General features: G+C 36.3%; 1 protein-coding gene and 1 long non-coding RNA gene across 9 annotated transcripts in view; one reads left to right on the top strand and one right to left on the bottom strand.

The window, feature by feature from the left end:
• Positions 1-16,473, top strand: part of znf516 (zinc finger protein 516) — a 98,842-nt gene that overhangs the window by 8,051 nt on the left and 74,318 nt on the right. For 2 of the 7 annotated variants that reach the window (XM_051872798.1, XM_051872797.1), the window contains exon 2: positions 241-435. The exons of the other annotated variants lie outside the window; for them this stretch is intronic. The gene's annotated coding sequence lies outside the window, so the exon portion shown is untranslated. The remainder of the gene's footprint in view (positions 1-240; positions 436-16,473) is intronic. 7 annotated transcript variants of the gene reach the window in all.
• LOC127501057 (uncharacterized) overlaps positions 1-16,473 on the bottom strand; it is a 99,214-nt gene that overhangs the window by 21,937 nt on the left and 60,804 nt on the right. The window lies entirely within an intron of this gene.

Here is a 16,473-nt window from a genome sequence, read left to right as displayed (position 1 = left end):
TGTCTTAATCTGCCCATGTTTTGTTTTATATGTACACAAAGGCATACTATCTCTCTTGACTAAACCAGAATCTATTCAAGTGATGGCAGATACCTTATCTTTTAATACAGTAGTGCTGACTAATCAGCATCACCCAGTATAGTGGAAAAACAGGCTGGTGGTGTCATGACTGTACATTACTTGTAGTAAATACAAATGTGTTTTGATGATAAAAAACTGTTTTGGAATGATTGTGTCCAGGATTTGTGTGTGTATCAGCTGTGTTGGGCGTGCATAATGCCCAGTGTCTAGTGGAGGGCTTGGCACATGAGTGAGCTGGCATCAGCGGGCAGAGAGAGAGACAGAGAGAGCTAAGCAGGGCACAGCTTTGGCACAAGAGAGCACAACAAGTGATGGCAGTGTGTATCTTCCTGTTCAACGTTCCAACAGGAACAGGTTGGTACTGTATACTGCACACATCCCTGTTTTTGACCATGACCTCACTGCCATCGCGTCCAGCATGTAGTTAGTAGAGTTCTTCTGAACCATTGCCATGGTCTTTTGCCTTTTTAAGGGGATAGTTTACCCAAAAATCTTATTTATGCACACATCTCATGTTGTTCCACCATATAATGAAAGTGAATGGGCACTGCAGCTGTAAAGCTCCAACAAAAACATAAAAAAACAACATAAAAGATGCTTATAAACTCTGTATATTCCAATAGCTTTGTGTCAGAAACAAACAGAAATGTCATTTTTTTTATTTGAAAATTATTGTCTGTATGTTGTCTGTATAGTTTTATGGTGCTTTTTTCATTGTTTTAAGACTTTGAGAGCTCTGGTTCCCATTCAGTTTCATCATATGGAAAAGACCATCCCAGTTATTCTACAAAAATTCATCGTTTGTTCAGGAGAGAGAAAGTCATGGGTTTGGAACAGCATGATGTTGAGTAAATTTGGGGTCAGTAAGATTGATTGAATGATTGATTTTTTTATTTTTTTGAAAAAAAGTATTTCTTTTATTCAGCAAGGATGCATTAAAGGGTTAGTTAACCTAAAAATGAAAATTCTGTCATTAATTACTCACCCTTATGTCGTTCCACACCCGTGAGACCTTTGTTCATCTTTGGAACACAAATTAAGATATTTTTGATAAAATCCGATGCCTCAGCGAGGCCTCCATTTCCAGCAAGATAATTAACACTTTCAGATGCCCAGAAAGACAATTTCAAAACACTGCTTCATGAAGCTTTGAAGCTTTACGAATCTTTTGTTTCGAATCAGTGGCTCGGAGCGTGTATCAAACTGCCAAAGTCACGCCCCCCAGTGGCGAACCATTGAAATTTCAAAACACTTATGACGTAACAAAGCCTCGTTTACTAAAATCACATGACTTTGGCAGTTTGATATAGTTCCGAACCACTGATTCGAAACAAAAGATTCGTAAAGCTTCGAAAGCTTTATGAAGCAGTGTTTTGAAATCGCCCATCACTAGATATTGTTGAATAAATTCATTATTTTGTTTTTTTGGCGCACAAAAAGTATTCTCGTCGCTTCATAACATTAAGGTTGAACCACTGTAGTTACATGAACTTTTAAATATGTCTTTAGTACCTTTCTGGGCATCTGAAAGTGTTAATTATCTTGCTGGAAATGGAGGCCTCACTGAGCCATCGGATTTCATCAAAAATATCTTAAGATGAACGAAGGTCTTACGGGTTTGGAACGACATGAGGGCGAGTAATTAATGACAGAATTTTCATTTTTGGGTGAACTAACCCTTTAAATTGATCCAAATTGACAGTAAACATTAACATTATTACAAAAGAAAACTTATTATTCATCAAAAAATTCTGAAAAATATCAACTGTTTTCAACATCGATAACAATAAGAAATATTTCTTGAGCACCAAATCAGCATATTCAGATCATCATAATGATGCTAAAAATCCGGATTTGCCATCATAAGAATAAATTACATTTTAAAATATATTTAAATGAGAAACTTGTAATAATATTTCACAATATTGCTGTTTTTTTTTGTTGTTGTTGTTTTTTTGTTTTTTTTTTGCTCCAAGAAATGCAGCCTTGGTGAGCACAAGAAACTTCTTTCAGAAACACTGAAAAATCATATCGCCTCCAAACTTTGTGTAATTAGTATAATTCTCATTTTTGCGTAAACTGTCCCCTTTACCTCATTGCAGCATTAACAACCATATCATATCAGACTTTTCCAGACCATAGCAATGCTGAAAGATGGTACCGCAGCAAAGACCGATCATATGATACCATGAAAGGCCAAATTAGATACCAAACCAAACCTGGTTAAACCAGATCATGTTATACATTTAAAACATAATACTCTCCAAACCACAGCACATCAAGCCATAACAATGCCACACTAAACCAAACCTGACTATACTATGCTAAGAACCCTTTATGATACTTTATTCAGTAGTGCATAATCAATGTCTAACAAATGTTCCATTTAAGATTATAGAAACAAGTCATTGTTGCCATTGGCTGGAAACCACACAAACAGTTGTGGCTACTCCACCCTTAGACAGAACTGAAACAGCTCTTTTTCTCTTGAGCTTATAATGCAAACCACTCAATCAGTCACAAGGAATTTTAGTTTAACTTTGGTAGTTTCTGGTGTGGGATCTCTTGGTAAACTGTCTAGGACAGATTCTGCTATCTGGACTTGCCTTGTTAGTTTTGTTTTAGTAGTTTACGCTCATGTGCCACTGTTAGTGAGGGCTGTAACCACCATAACCAACCTCAGTGTTTAGATTAGTGATAATAATTGACTCTTAAAACGATAGTTCACCCGAGAATGAAAACTGTCGTCATTTACTCACTCTTGTGTTGAACTAAACTTGTATGGATTTTTATTCTTTTGTGGAACAAAAAACAACATCAGACCTGCTGTCTTTCATTGTCTACAGAAAAACAGTTGAAACATTCTTCAAATGATCTTCTTTTGTTTTCAGCAGAAGAAACAAACTCATAGTTACAATCTTTGTTTTGAAGGAAACCATTAACAATCTGAATAGTTCTTCACATGATTTGTGGAAAGTTGTTTTTAAACTTTGGGAAAGACAAACATTCAGCTGGTCCAGGTTTTGCCTTTCACAACCAGATGCTTTTATTTATTTTCCAGGGCACGGATTACTTAAAAATTACATTTTACAAAACCACAAGCAAATGTCCTAGCAGACCATAATATACTATAGTGCTATATACAATGTTATACTGCACTATCATACAAAATATCTAACACTATAGCTGTTGCTATTTAAAGCACAGCTGTTACTCAGTCTTATCAAAGGTTTGTTTGAAGTCTGAGTTATTTGTATACGAGTATCACATTCTTTGTCCACTGATCTGATTTCAAGGATTCCATGTTTTGTTAAACGTTGTTGCGTTTGCTCTCCTCTTTGCAATGCACTCCTCTGTATTTTAGAAACTTGCTAATAGTGTCTCATCTCTCTGGAGATGTCCCTGTTGTGCCTTTTTCCTGTGGACTGATTGCATGTGGATTTCAACTAATTGGATCCTGTGGATGTCAAGGCCTTGCTGCTGTAAATTATTCAGAGTCTAGTTTGTCTGTAAAACAACATGTCGAAAAGCACTGCACGTTATATCTTCATTTGTGTACTTTGTATTTAATGCAGCTAAATATTTTACACTGCTTTGATTGATCGTTGCTTTAAAAATGGATTTATGATATTATTTTGAAAGGATAATGATTGTGTAAATGGGAAAGGAGAGTATGTATTGGTCATATGGGTGGCCAATGATTTTTAAGCTGTTTTAAAGTGGAAAAATGATCTGAAATATTCAATTTAAGTTCAGTGGAAAAACAGGCCTGTGGTGACATTTCTGCAAAATGATGTTACGTGGCTTCTTGCAAATCTCACAACTCTTTCGAACCTAATTAACCATTGTGTGACACTAAAATGTGTTCAGTTTTATCCAAAACATATGAATCTGACAACATTTTATTACTTTGGAAGTTGTAGATATCATGGAAATTTGAAAATGAAATGCCTGGTGAGTGGAAGTAAAAGGTTAATTGCATTTGAAAACTTTCCATCGACACTAAATCCTACCATAAACCTAACCCATAGTGTTAACAAAAGGAAACGTGAGATAAAAACGCATATTCTGAGGCAGTAATTCCATTTTAGCTTGCTTCTACAAATATTTGAGCTCTTTTATCAGGACTTATGTCTTTCACTTTAACCAAATGCTTCACATTGCACGTGCAGTGCTGTACCAGGTAAGGTACTGAGCAAGTTTACTATGTCAGTAAAGCCATACATGTAGAGCTGGTTATGTGACGCAAACGTCAAAATGTATTAATTATGCAAAAAATAGGTCTTCATTAATCGTTAATTTGCCTCAGTAAATACAATTTGTGTAAACAGAAATAAAAGTTATCAGAGTTTTACTGTCACTAGTTTTCATTTCATCTGGAAAATGCAATGAATTATATGTAAAGGTACATTTTTGGAGTTTTTGCAAAATTGTGGTTAGAGGCATGTTTTTCCATTGAGCCTAGGTTGGGAATATTTGCAAATTTCAGCTTCCCCAACAGCTGTTCCTCTGAGAAAGAGCTCAGAGATTATTAATAGCTCGAGCTCGAGGGAATTCGCTTATTGAGAAAAATAAAGCTAGCATTCAGTGCCAAACCTCTCATATCCAATACAGTGCAACCCTTCTGTTCAAATTTCTGAAGTTGTTGAAGTCTGTTTCTGAGTTTCTTGTGCATTTTTCTTGTGCAAGTGCATACTTTTATTTCCAGTAAGAAGAGCTTCAGTAAACTCTTGTTTAAAAAAGGTCTTGCTATTGCAGTGTTATGTCTGAAATCAATATGTTGTGCTACAAAAAGTGCGATCAAAACACCTAGCTGCCTAGGCAGCCCTTTTGTTTGTAGGGAGATACATAAATTTACAGAAAATTCTGATGTCAGTGTAAACAGACAAAACTTCGTTTTATGAACTTTTGTGATTGTGAAGCTTTTGTGATTTACAGCATTTATTTTGTATAGCATTCTACATAATAAATTTATGACTTTAAAGTTTATACTTTTAGTTAATGCATTAACTAACAGTAGTAGCCTAAATTAAAAAAAAAAAAACCTTAAGCATTAACTGATGTTTGCATATACAACCTTATTGTAAAATTGTCACCAAACTTTTTACATCCTCATTTTGTCAATTCTAAGGAATTGACAGAAGTATTCTACATGTATTTTCCTGACAAGCCTTCTAAGCCTTCTAACTCGTCACATGATACAGTGTAAATATATAATTCATCTCGGCAGTCGGTGCTGCTGGTCTCCCGAGGGCAAAACTCTTTTACATCTGTTTTTTTGTATCGTGACAAGTGATAGTAGCACTGTTGAGTCACACTTCACCAAGCCCGTTTAAAGAGGTTCATCAGCTGAATGAAGTCTGTGGTTTGGAGAAGGACGCTGGAAGCTTTAGTTCACTTCCTTGGGGTAACTGGGATTAAAGGGTGTAATCCACCTCATTTTGGCACCAGACGTCCAGCTGGACTGACCTCAAATCCCAGAGAGCCCGACATGACATATCCCTCAGCGAGGGGAATGCTCGACACCACCATTTTGATCAGGCTGGAGCCAAAACAGCCCTTTATACAATAACACGAGAGGCTATTGTTGTAGTTGAGCTGTAGTAAACAGCCAAGTAAATGGATGAATCTCACTAAACTTGTAAGAAATGTCCAGATGATTCACTCCAAAATAAATAAATAGTTTTAATTATTAATTTTTGGGATGAGAATAGATTGTGTTGTTGTATTGTCAGCAATAGTGACAAACTGAAGCTTTTTTTCTGGAGGGCGTGAGTTGGGCGTCCTCTCTGCCTATCCATCAAAATTCCAGCTATTGTTTTGCTCCAGTGGTTGCTCTATAAACAGGAAGTGAGACCTCTCATCAGAGTAAAGGCTTCCTGCTGAAATGACAACACACACTCAAACACATGTACTTATTCCCCTGGTTATATGTATGCTCATTGCTCACACACATAAGCACACCAGCCTCCCCCTCCCACCATCTAGCACACACATATATGCACACATACCAGATGGGAGATGGGTGTGACGGGGCAGTTTCATTAAAAAGAGACAGATCTTCTCTTACCAGAACAGGAACACGAAAAAGAAGAACAGAGAAGAGGGAGGGAAAGAGAGCGATTGAGATGGCTTTCATGGTGTTAGATTACCTGTCCTTCTCTGAACTAACCAGAGTGAGAGAAACCAGCCGTTTTAAGAAACTTGAGCTTGTTCAGAGACTGTGACGATGACCTTAAAGCATAAATTCATATTCTTTACTGTATTAAACCTCCTGATGCATGAATTAATAATGTAAGTCAAAAAGGAAAAGAAAAAAAACAAACAACAAAATACTTTCATTATGGTTATTTTTATTTCCAAACAACATATATCTTAATTAAAAATATATTTGATTTTATTTTTGTTAATATTCTGAGAGAGTTGCATATCTGTCCATTGATTTAGATGATAATGTACTTGATGCACTACTTTAGTCCCATATTGAATTTATGTTGTCTTAAATAAAAAATATAATAAAAACACTATAATTGTCATATAGAATTATGGAGTCAAAGGTTATCACCCATGGTAGTTTGGATGTAAGATCACACCCTGAATGTTTAAAAATGGCTTTTCGGCCATTGGCTGAAATGGCTGTATACTGTAGTAGACATCATGCATCAGAGGGTTAAGATAATAGGATTTAATGCACTTTACAGGACAAATCCAAGGTCCAACAATTTCAAGATCTGCCCCAGGTATTTCCCTTGCTAATGTAAGCATCAGTATCACTATTATTATTACTCATACATGGGAATTTTAACAAACCCCTCACCCAAAGTATTAAACTTTTTTCAGCTACAGACACGAATAATACCTCAAATCATGTGCTATTGCTTTTCTAAGCACCTAATAGAAAGAGCGTCCAGAGTCATATGAGAGCAGAATGTCAAAGACTTGGGGGAGGGCTCTTTTAACTTGGATGGGTAAGCAAGTAACCACAAAGAACACCATAGCAACCACCTAGCAACACCTCAGGACCCTTTAGCCACCTCATAGCAATGCCCTGGCAACGACCCACAAAACTATAACAGCATTGTGGTGGCTTTTATACCATGCACAGGCAAGCACCACTCAGAAAAAATATATATATATATATATATATATATATATAAAAAATATATAAAAAATTCTGTCAATGGCAATATCTCTCAATATAAGTCTTTAACGCTTTCCCTGCCATTGACGGAATTTTCCGGCTTTCCGTGTTATATGGCAGGGGCGCTATTACACATCTTCTGAAAGACTACAGAATCTCTAGATCAAAACACAGGCAAAGAAGAAGCAGAAACAAGCGAAAAAGCATTGTTTATATTCGTTGCAGTTTTTAAAAAACATGCAATTTTTTTCCAGCTTTTTGATAAAATTTTTGCTTTTTTATTTTATGTACCCACATTCGTTGATGAAAAAATAATGCATGGACGCTAGAAAATGTTTTTTTAATATTAGAGGCTCTGTTCTTTTGATATTTTGCATGTTCAGACATTTATTCAAAATATTCTGGGGGTCATGAAAGTTTTGTGAAAATGAGCAAAAACAATGGTGGTGGCTGGAAACTAAAAAAAAAAAAAACGCTGCCGAGGAAAGAGTTAAAAACTTGCCACTTTTCACGGTTCTGGTATAATAAACAGTATTTGCAGGGTGAGAGTTATCACAGTGTGAACTCGACATTAATAAATAAACAGTTGGAGAGACAATACTTTGAAGGCCATGAGAAAGACATCTGGCTGCCCTGCACTCTCTAACCGAGCCATTCGTGATCACGTCTCTCGGCAAGGACGCAGATATACTTACGGAGGCCAGGCGGTTCTGAGGAAGAGTGTCCCACTTGGGCTGACATCAAGGGCAATAAAGCATACAGGCAGTGGAGGGATGAGTTGCACTATGTGAAAGTGCATATACGTAGTGCAAGAATTTATCAAATGTTATAGCTTTAGCTTGTTTTTAGCAATTTGGATGCTTTCGACAGTTACATGAGTAAATGATGAGAGAATTTTCATTTTTGGGTAAACTATCTCTTTAAGAATATTATTTGTTTATTTATTTTTTGCTCTGCCAAATATGGGTCATACGGATCTGGCAACCCAAAGCCAGGCACTTAACCCCTAAGTTGCCCCAGGGGGCTTCTGCAACCCCTCCAATCAGCAGTCGCTCGCCCTCAGGCTATAAACCCAATGAAGAGTTTTAGTTTGTTCTGTGCCATAACATATGCTCAACGTAAAGATAAAACATTGATGTGATTTGCAATTTTTTTAGTTAAAAATAAAAAAAATGAACCACTTTTGCAACCTTTCCTGTTCCTGTGCCACATTTATTCTGTTTTACCTTCATTTGTTGAGAAAGTGTTTGCAAAAATGAAGGGGAGTGAGAGACAAAAAGAGAGACAGAGAAAGAGAGTCTGAGCTGGCCTTACCATGATAATCTAATCCCTGTTCAGAGAGCTTTTTTTAGAGAGCAAGTTAATGCTTTCAGATTATAGTTCAGCTCTAGACCACGCCAACCACACTAGTGTATCTGCAAGCCACTTACTGTCACAATATCACTTCTACAGTCACAAGACAACTGTGATAACAAACAGAGTGTAAAGCAAGGGTATTATAGTTAACTAAAACAACATTTCTCATCAACTTAATGTAAACTTAATAACTAAAACTGAAACTGAAATAAAATTCTCAGAGAATAAAGGGAAAGTGAATAAGGGGTGAAGGTGTCAAGCTTAAAAAAGGACACAAAAGACACAAAAAGATATTTTTGATGAAATCCGAGGGTATGTGAACCACACATAGGCAGCAACTTCATTGCACCTTTTGAGGTCCAGAAAGGTAGTAAAGACATCGTTAAAATAGTAAACGTGACTCCAGTGGTTCAACCTTAAGGTTATGAAGCAACGAGAATACTTTTTGTGCGCAAAAACAAAAAAATAACGACTTTATTTAACAATTTGAACTGTTGTCAGACGCAGTTGACGTAGTGAATACTGAGCCGGCGTTTGGATGTAAACACGGAAGCCAACACTGCGTTCACTACGTCAACTGCGTCTGACAACAGTTCAAATTGTTAAATAGTTATTTTTGGTTTTATAGATGTGTGATTTTATTTCTTTCTTGTGAATTTTATTGCTGTTTGCAACTATCAAATCATAATAGATTACATGCAAATCAGTAAGCAACAAGTTGTTAATCTAGTCAAGACCAGATGAAAATTATTTGTCTGTTTAAGTGCGTATGTGTGTGTTTCTTAGACGATCTGTGTGGCCGCCTAGGTGTTATGTCATACTGCCATCAGTAGTGCTGCAGAGGCTCGGCCAGATATTACATAAGCATTACTGCTGGTGTCCCTCTCTCATCTCTCTATCACTGCTGTCACACAAACACACACATAGAAATACATGCACACTTGCATGCTTTGGCTTGCACCCAAAAACATACAAATTCACCTGTGGAAACATGTAGAGGTATTTTTCGATTATTCCAAACAAATTTACTTATGACAATTCGCCACTTTCACAGATCTTATGTTATGGTGATCACATGGCCGCTAGCTGTTTTAAGTATCATTTTATAATGCACTCTACTAAAAAAGAAATCCTATTCTTCAGTATGTTTGTCTTGTTTGCCAATAAAAATAGCTAAAAAAATAAATAAAATAGGGTAAATCTACCTGAACAGCAAAACGACATAATGACCATTCTGCTAAACGTTTACATTGGTGTTCCACGTACGAAAGAAAGTCACACAGGTTTGGAACGACATAAGGGTGAGAAATTGATCACAGAATTGTTCCTTTAAAGAATTTTTTTTTGAAGTAAAGGAATGCTGATGGAATCCTAATGAAATTAAGAAGAGGAATCATCTAATTAAATAATAAGAAAAAAAAACCTAAAATGTGAGGTAATCTTAATAATCAAAATACATTTGACTTATTATTTGATTTGATTCTTAATTGATTATGGAAGCTTGTTTCTGCCATGAAATAAAAAAAAAAAGGTAATTGCAACTTTTTCTCTCACAATTCTGACTTTTTTTTCTCACAACTGTGAGCTATAAAGTCAGAATTGCGCGATATAAAGTCAGAACTGTGCGACAAACTGTCAGAAATGCATGATATAAAGTCAGAATTGCGAGTTATAAAGTCAGAATTGTATGGTAATAAGTCAGAATTGTGAGATATAAACTTGCAATTGTGTTATAATGTCCAATTGTGAGGGAAAATACTTTTTTTCTCAGAATTGCGAGTTTAAATCTCACAATTCTGACTTTATGACGCGCAATTGCATGTTATAAAGTCAGAATTGCAAAATATAAACTCGCAATTCTGAGAAAAAAAGTCATATCTCGCAATTCTGAATAACCTTACTTTTGGAAAATAAATTTGATTTATTATCTGATTTGATTTGATTCTTAATTGATTATGGAAGCTTGTTTCCACCATGAAATAAAAAATAAAAAGGTAATTGCGACTTTTTGTCTTACAATTCTGACCTTTTTTCTTGCAACTGCGAGTTTATTTTTCAAAATTCTGACTTTTCTCAGAAGTGCAAGATATAAAGTCAGAATTGCGAGTTATAAAGTCAGAATTGCGAGTTATAAAATCAGAATTGCGTGATAAAATGTCAGAATTGCATGATATAAAGTCAGAATTGCGAGATATAAAGTCAGAATTGTGAGTTATAAAATCAGAATTGTGAGATATAAACTTGCAATTACGTTTTATAATGTCCAATTGTGAGGGAAAAAAGACTGACCTTTTTTCTCAGAATTGAGAGTTTATATCTCACAATTCTCGCAATTGCATGTTATAAAGTCAGAATTGTGAGATATAAACACAATTCTGAGAAAAAAAAGTAATCTTATAAGAAGCAATTGTGAGTTTATATCACACAATTCTGACTTTATAAGATGCAACTGCGAGTTTATATCTCGCAATTCTGAGAAAAAAAGTCAGAATTGCATGATAAAAACTCGCAATTGCCAGAAAAAAGTCAAAATTGCGACTATATCACGCAATTCTGACTTTATAACTCGCAATTGACTTTATAATTCGGAATCTCGCAATTGTAAGAAAAAAAAGTCAGAATTGTGACATAAAAAGTCGCAATTACCTTTTGTAATTTTTTTTTATTTAGTGGCGGAAACAAGCTTCCATAATTGATTCTTTTAGCATCCCTTTAGGATTTTTTGACAAGATATTATCCACAGATTTTTTTTTTTTCTGTAAGATTTGCTGAGGTTTAAGCTTAGCGTTAAACAAGTGAGAAAACTTGCAAATGAAAACAAGAGAAATATTAATATAGATTAAGAATAGCATTTTTCTACAGTACATTATCTTTTATTTTTAATAATTTTTGTTGAACAAAAGGTCTGTACCGTTATATATTTCATATATATCATCACTCAGGATTTCCAGGTTCTTTAGTCAGACATCATGTACACTGGCAGGAAAATAATCCCTCGCTTATTGCTTGTGTAACCGTGTTCTGGCTTTAGGGAGTGGCGTTCTGTAGTGACGGCACTGGGAGGTCATGGAGCACTCGCGCATCTGTAATCTCTACTGGGGAAACGGTGGTCTGATAATACTGATGACAGTGATCTGAGGCCATTATCATTCCATTCATTAGCTATGAATTCTGGCTGAGCTTGAAAAACTACTGCTTTGTGAAGAAGTCACTGCAGCGGTGTAATCTTATTAGCAGATGAGCATCATACGTCAATAACACACACATTGTACTGTAGTGTTGGTTTGTGATGTTGTTTCAAAACCTACAGCTCCTCCTGCTCGGCCTCTCGTGGTGTTTGGTATTTTAGGATTTATCAAACACACACACTGACATGCAACATGTTTGCTTGGCACGGATGCAACAATTAACATATGTGCACAGGGCACACACATACTAGCACACACACTGTTTGGCTCACGCTGTATGGTTCAAACCGGGGTGTGTTAGAAAAATCATATGTGTGATGGACTGGTTTAGCTCTGTCTTTCACATGAGGATATACACACGTGCACTTTTTCTCTTCCACAAACACTGGCTCAGAGCAGAGGAGTAATGTCCAGAGCATGGGGCGTTTGTGCTGAGCTGGACTAGCCGTCAGGTTGAATAAGCGAGCAGACAGTTGATTCGCCATAGCCATTCATCAGCCAGAGAAAAGAGAGGAGGGGAAGAATGGAGCTCTCGCTCAGGGCTGTGTCTCTCAGATACGGGCCTGTATATGTGCTGCTGTTTCTTTCCACTGAAAGCTGGCCGTCTTTGTTTGTGTTTTTATGCCTATGCATGTTTTTACAGGCACATATGTTGTTGCTTGTGTGTCGGTGAAGTGTAAACAGCGGTTCTTGCTTGTAAATGCAGTCATAAAGATGTGACATCATTTTTGAAGACTTTCCTCAAGCATATGGCTGCTAATCAATCATTGATCATTTAATTATGATTTAATTACTTCAGCAGTAGAATGTCACAGAAGTATAGTACTAATAAGGATAGATTTTTGCTGCAATATGCATAATGTGGTAACATCTAAATTCATTAGTTATATATAAGTGAAAAGTAATTTTTTTTTTAACCCTACATTTCAAAAGTTTGGGGTCAGTATTTTTTTTAAAATAAAGAAATATATATATATATATATATATATATATATATATATGTGTGTGTAAGACTACTGTTCAAAAACAACTGTTTGTTGTTGATAAGATTTTTTTTTTTTTGTATGTTTCATGCTCACCAAGGCATTTATTTGATCAAAAATACAGTAAAAACAGTAATATTGTGAAATATTTTTTCTATTTGAAAATATATTTTAAAATGTAATTTGTTCCTGTGATAGCAGAGCTGAATTTCAGTAGGGCTGCAACTAATCATCATTTTGATAATCGATTAGTTTGTTGATTATTTCTTCGATTAATTGATTAATCGGATAAATTCCACATCCTGCCCAATGCTGTCCTTCAAACAATGCCAACTGAACACTATGAAAACATAGCCTATAAAGTGAGTATTTCTATATCTATGCTACATGCAAAAGAGTTATAAAGCAAAAGGACAGTAAAAATGAAGGTTGTAATAAAGATAATAAAGAAAAACATAAACACAAACTCAGTGTTAACAGATAAGAGGAGTGTTCTGCAGGAACACACACACTTTCACTCTGGAGTGGACACAGTAACCTGTTACTGTCATTTCTTTATCCTGTAAAAGTAAGAAACGTCTTACATTTATATTCAATTGACCTTTCGCCAGGAGATTGATTGACAGGCGATCTAACCAATCATAACGCCGAATCCGCCATTTTGTCTGACAAAGCAGTCAGGGGAGTTAGCAGATTAACGCAGGTGGACTTGAACTTGAAAAATGGTGTCTTTCCGCGATTGAAACAACATTTCTTATGATGTTCAATTATGTTTATTTGATGCTATAAATGAACTAGTATGAAGAGATGATCGGTTCACGAGCCGCTTGAACTGAGGCACTACAGCGAACTGTCACGACAAATTAAAGAGCCATAAAGCGGTATTTATTGTTTAAATTTCTTTAAAAATGACAAAATTTGAAATTTGAGACTTTGTTTCATATCAAAAGTAACCTGCTCTGTCTTGTCTGTCGACGCGTTGTCAGTGTCCTCTTTGCTCCGCAATGTATTTTTCACTGTGTGAGAACATGATGTGTGGCGAGAGATTGGCGATGCTTGTCGGACGTGGCAACAGTAACTAAAAGTGGCGGGTCTTTGCGAACGGTCAATCACACTCTGTTATCCTTTTACAGTCATAAAATACTTGAATTACATGTGGACTTTTAAACCTAAATTTAACGTCCAGCAACAGATATTTCAGCAAAATTAATATTTTTGCGCTGAATATTAATTGCCATCCTTTCTAATGCGCACCGTCTATTTGAAGTGTATGCGCTCCTTGCCTCCTTCAGTAAAGTGTAAAGTTTAACGCAGACTGTCAGAACGAGCCTTCATGCAAAATTGAAATAATCATGTGAATCTGTAACACTTACAGATAAGGATATGAAAGTGAAAAAATGTAAGTTTTGCACTGAGGAAACATTGCACGCTGTCAAAGCGCCTGATATGGCAAGCCATGTTAAACATTACGCTAACGCATTAGCCTGAAGCTCAAAATAAAGAATTCTCTTGTTTTTGGCAGCTTGGATCACGTACCTTTGCCGCAGCAGCTCACTCTGTTTACTCCACTATTTTTAGATGCATTTTGTTCATAGAAATGCGATATTCAGTGCTGTAATTTGATGCGACTGGTGGAAGTTTTCCGTGCACGGTGGGCAGACACGACTAATCGATAATGAAATTCGTTGTTGATGATTTTCATTATAGATTATAGATTAAATTTTCAGCAGTCATTATTCCAGTCTTCAGTGTCACATGATCTTTCAGAAATTATTCTATCACGTTGATTAGGTGCTCAAGAAACATTTCTTATTATTATCAATGTTGAAAACAGTGCTGTTTAATATTTTTGCGGAAACCGTGACATTTGTATTCATGTTTTTTGATGGATAGAAGGTAAAAAAACAGCATTTATTTGAAATAGAAATCTTTTCTAACATTACAAATGTCTTTACTGTCACTTTTTTGATAATTTTTATGCATCCTTGCTGAATAAAAATATTCATTTTAAACTCTATGCTGAAAATGATGACATACAGAGCAGAAAGCGATCAGTGAGAGTGACTAAATAATGATTGAGTGATCGGTTCATTTAAGATGAGTAAATCAACAAACTATGTTGAAGATGCTTACCTTATACAGAGGATGTAACTGCAAATGTGTATTAAGAATGACAGCTAAGGGTTGAGGCAGGGCTAACAGCCACAGACAGGTCAGAGGAAGGTTCCTCAGGAATCTGAAATGAACGGTGGCTGTATCCTAACTGTGTAAACTGCTAGAATCATAAACACCCAATCATAACCACTGTCAGCAACTATAGGGGAAGCGTATTTTTGAAGAACTTAAGTTTTAACTTAAATCTTGTTTTATGCCTATGTAACATGGTCAGGCTACAGTTAAGTAGTGTTCATTGTGTCTCCCTTTCAGAAACACTGCAGAACAAAGGAGCCCTTCACCCTGTGCAAGTTGTATCACTAAGCTTTACATTTCAGCTGAATAGAAACGTTTGTGCTCGTTCTCCGTTTGGTTTTTATCATATGACCACATCTGTACTCGCATTCCTCATTACACAGACTTTAACTTTGCTGGACTTGACATTTTGTGTAGCATGTCCAACTAAGCCCGTTTTTTCTTGGCTCCTCTCGCTTCTTGGTTTCAAACCTGGGGGAACTACTTCTGTCATAGACACCAGAATATTTTCTGTAATTTAACATGACAATGTTAGCCTCAGCACCTGCTATCATGCTCGCAAGCGCAAACATGCACCAGGGCCCCCTTTTTATTGCAGCTGTAATCAGCAGTTGATAGTACCAGGCAGGTTCTACTTCGAAATGGGACCGGGAGGGACTTCCCTTTGTCTTCCCCAACCAGACATGCTTCAGACAGGCCTCTAGCGTAGGATGGACCCCTGCATCCAACAATGGTTGTGCTGGACTCCCCGCTGCTCAGAGGAGGTATAGACATGAGCTATTGTGACAGTTCTGGTGCGAGAGGCACAATAAGATTGTAGTTTGGGGGGATTTGAGAACTACCAAATTGTTAGTAAGATAGGAAGCCCATGGAGGCAATATGCTCCTATAGGAGTTTCGCAAAAATGATGGATAACAAGTGAGCTTCATCAGTGATAACTGTGATTTGTTCTTTAAAACATTTGGAATAAAAACAAAAAACCTTTTGCACATTAAGTGGAAATCAAATACTTAAACTTTGTTTTGTTTCATTATGCTCGTTTTAAGACAGATTATGCATTAAAAATGTCATTGGTTGTAGTCTTAAGGAAAAACAAATGATTAATCTGCTGTCCGTCACATCACAATAAGAACAAAAGACAGTCGAGCTCTTCTATCTTCTCTTGTTATTGTTGATGCATGTTAGTGGTTTGGTAACTGTCTCTATGCATTTGGACAAAATGCACAATTTGGTTTAGGATTTGAGTGCACACACGCACACGGACACACACACACACTGCTCAATTTGAAAAATGCACTGATCCTGCATTGATGGAACTACAAGATGAGATGAACTGTCTGGGGATAAGTAGGTCAGCAGAGCTGAGGTAAGCCCTCTGAGAACAGCCATGTTTCAATAATAACCCCACTGCTGACGTGTGTATATGTATGTGTGTGTTTGTGTAGTGTGTGTCCTTACACATCTCCCAAACCTCTTGGTATCATAGTTACGGCGATTTAATGCTCAGCTCATTGGTTTGCCAAACAGCAAAACA

This window comes from Ctenopharyngodon idella, chromosome 19 (genome assembly GCF_019924925.1).
Source record: "Ctenopharyngodon idella isolate HZGC_01 chromosome 19, HZGC01, whole genome shotgun sequence".
NCBI lineage: Eukaryota > Metazoa > Chordata > Actinopteri > Cypriniformes > Xenocyprididae > Ctenopharyngodon > Ctenopharyngodon idella.
This window is presented reverse-complemented; position numbering and strand designations above follow the sequence as displayed.